General features: G+C 55.8%; 1 long non-coding RNA gene across 1 annotated transcript; it reads right to left on the bottom strand.

The window, feature by feature from the left end:
* Positions 1-13: 13 nt before the first annotated feature.
* Positions 14-2,753, bottom strand: LOC103604937. The gene is made up of 3 exons (XR_551752.1): positions 2,396-2,753; positions 1,693-1,805; positions 14-866 (listed from the first exon to the last, which is right to left on the bottom strand). It is a non-coding gene; the product is annotated as an uncharacterized LOC103604937 (long non-coding RNA).
* Between the last annotated feature and the right edge of the window lie 98 nt (positions 2,754-2,851).

Below are 2,851 nucleotides of genomic sequence, written 5' to 3'. Positions count from 1 at the left end.
TTGGGCAAGTGACTTCACCTCTCTGTACCTCAGTTTTCTTCAATGTAAAATGTATCGCAGTAGTTCCTATTATAGAAGCATGATATAATATTATATTATCACTATATAAGTATTTGATAAATACAGAAAGACAGTGATAAATGGTAAAGATCAGGGATATGAGGGTATAAAAGAGGTGCCGTGCCCCCCCTGCGGGGTCTGGGGACCTGAAAATGAGGGGGAGCTGCCAGCCAGCCCCAGGGCTGAGCTTGCTGTAAGAAGCTGTCAGACCCGGGCTCATGTGGGCCAGCGCCAACACCGCCTCCCCGGGACCAGGGCTCCGCTGTCCACTCGGCTCGTGTGAGGCTCATCAGGCTGCCGCCCAGGGCCCTCGGCCTGTCACCCCCTGTCTGGGTGATGCTGACAAGGACAGCAGTGTTGCCAGGGCCTAAAGGAAGCTGCCCTGGCACACTAGATATTTCACGTTGTATTAGATGTTTCTGCTCATCCACAACCTGATTTCTTTTCAGCACATCGCACGTCCTCAGCCCCCACGGCTGCGGGCCAGGGCCGATTTGTGGGCAGGGAGGGCCCTGGCAGACCAAAGGCATGGGTGTGGGAGGCTGTCGTGTCCCTCCGGAAGGGCAGCAGGGGAGGTGGTCGTGGCACAGGCTAGGACAAGAGGACTCAAGCCATGCTTCGTCCTCAGGGCTGTCCACAGGGACACTGGGCAGGAGGGGGCAGAAGAGCCACCTCTGGGTGGGGGTCCTGGAAGTGGGGCGGTTTGAATGCCGGTATCATGAGGCCCCCAGGAGGAGGACAAAAACAGGTTCGCATGATGATTTCTCTTCTCTCGAAGGGTTCCATGTCCTGACTTCCTCCTGCTTCTGGAAAAATGAATACAAAAGACAAATGATCCTCTTGAGGGGTTGGGCATGTGGCCAGGGGACCCAGGCTTTAAGGCCCTGGGCCAGTACCGGGACAGGTGACCCGTGAACCCAAGTGCCAGGCAGGGCTCCCTGTGGGGTAGGGGCCGCCTGCTGCCCACAACACTGGGCAAACCAGAACCAGGCACCTGGGGGACTGCTAGACCCTAGCACCTCTCAGGAGACAGGACAGGACTTTCCAGCCCAGGGGACTCCGGCACCTCTGGGCTTTCTCTGCAGCCACCAGGGCGCCCCTCTTCCCCTACTTTGTCACCAGGACTTTGTCCCTACATTTGCCCATCATCAGCCTTTCTCCCCCTAGGACCTTGCTCACTGTCTTCCACATCCTGGGTAGTGTGAGGCAGGGGGAGACCCTCAGTCCCCCTGGCAGAAGGGGAAGAGCCCCCAGGCTGGCAGAGGAAGGATGTGGTTGGTGATGGGAAGGAGGGAGGTGACATACTCTCCCACCATCTTCAGAACCAGGGACAAGAAGCTCCCTGGTGAGTGTAGATCTGCCCACTCCCCCAAAGGAGGAAAGGACGGGGGGAACATTCTCCAAATGCCCCTGTCCAGGAGGGGAGCCTGGCAGTGCCCATTTCACACTTCAGTGACCAGTACTCCCTTAACTCTGTCCTGGAGGCATAATGATGGCCATACTCAGTGCCATCAGCTTCCCCCAACCTGGGGACACCAGGTAAGGAAGTAGCCACCCTAGTCCCAGAAGAGAATTTCCAGTCCAAGGACTTTGAGTCTCCCTCAGTCCCCACACAGCAGGGCCCCAACCTACCTCTGCAGCAGACCACCACGCAGCTCTGAGCAGCTCCGAGGCAGCTGGCACCAGGCGGGGCAGAGGCCTGGCGAGAGGCCTGCACTTCTGCCCAGAAATTCACTTTGCAAAGGCTACAAGGAGACAAAACTGCAGGGTGGACACTGTGCTGCTGAGGGAGAGGACCACGGAGCTGGGACATGGTGGGAGCCAGCCAGCCTGGGCTCAGACCCCGGCTCTGCCACTTACTGGCTGGCTGATCTTGGGGCTGTTAACCTCACTGTGCCTCAGTTTCCTCATCTGTAAAGCAGGGACATTGGACTGCTGTCACAGTGTGTGGGAATGAAATGGGATAGCATTAGTAAAGCACTTAGAACAGTGCCTGGCCACAAAGAAAGCGCCTTGCACATACTTAATAAATTAACACACATTCAGGGTTTCCAAAATCCTCTAGGCCCGGGTTCAAGGCATCGGGACAGACCCCAAACAGGACACAGTCATAAAATAACGAGTTGCTGACCCACAGGGTGATCACTGCCTGGCCTCAGAGCAATATTCTCCAAACTTCTGTCCTCTACCTGCCTTTCTGACTTCCATATCTTCAGGTCACTTGTACTATTATTTAATTCATGCTTTCCACAGTCGGTTAACTGACTTCTAAATAATTTCTCTTCCACGGGATGTTTATATCAACTATCATTACAGGAAAACCAGTATCACTTACCACAAATAGAAGGAAACTGCAGAAACACACCCTGTGAAAACAAATTAAACGACGATGTTCTCTCTGGATACCTTTGTCTGCCGGGAGCTCTGAGCCCAGGCCTGATTTTTCTTCGATTTTTAAGATTTCAGCAGGGGTTGAGCAGGCTCTCCCGCTTGAGTGAATCCAGAGTTGAAAATTGAAAAGGGCGTAAACTTCCTCCCATCTGAAGGCACATTTCACTCCCCTGCACAGCCGAGAATCATCCCGGCCCCTCAGGCCTGTGCGCCCCAAGACAGGCCCTGAGCCAGGTGAGATTCACCTGACCCAGGCAGGGCTCTTACCCAGGGGCGGGGCTGGGAGAGGGGGGAGCCGCAGGCCACCGGCTGCGTTTGTCCCTGTGCAGGGGGAGCACGCGGGCTCGTGTCCCAGTGGCGGACCTGGCAGGACACGAGGTCCTCAGCGCCCGGCCCCGCT

Source organism: Galeopterus variegatus, unplaced genomic scaffold, assembly GCF_000696425.1.
Source record: "Galeopterus variegatus unplaced genomic scaffold, G_variegatus-3.0.2 Scaffold5490, whole genome shotgun sequence".
Taxonomy (NCBI): domain Eukaryota; kingdom Metazoa; phylum Chordata; class Mammalia; order Dermoptera; family Cynocephalidae; genus Galeopterus; species Galeopterus variegatus.
The sequence above is the reverse complement of the archived record's forward strand: the minus strand, read 5'-3'. Positions and strand labels throughout refer to the sequence as shown.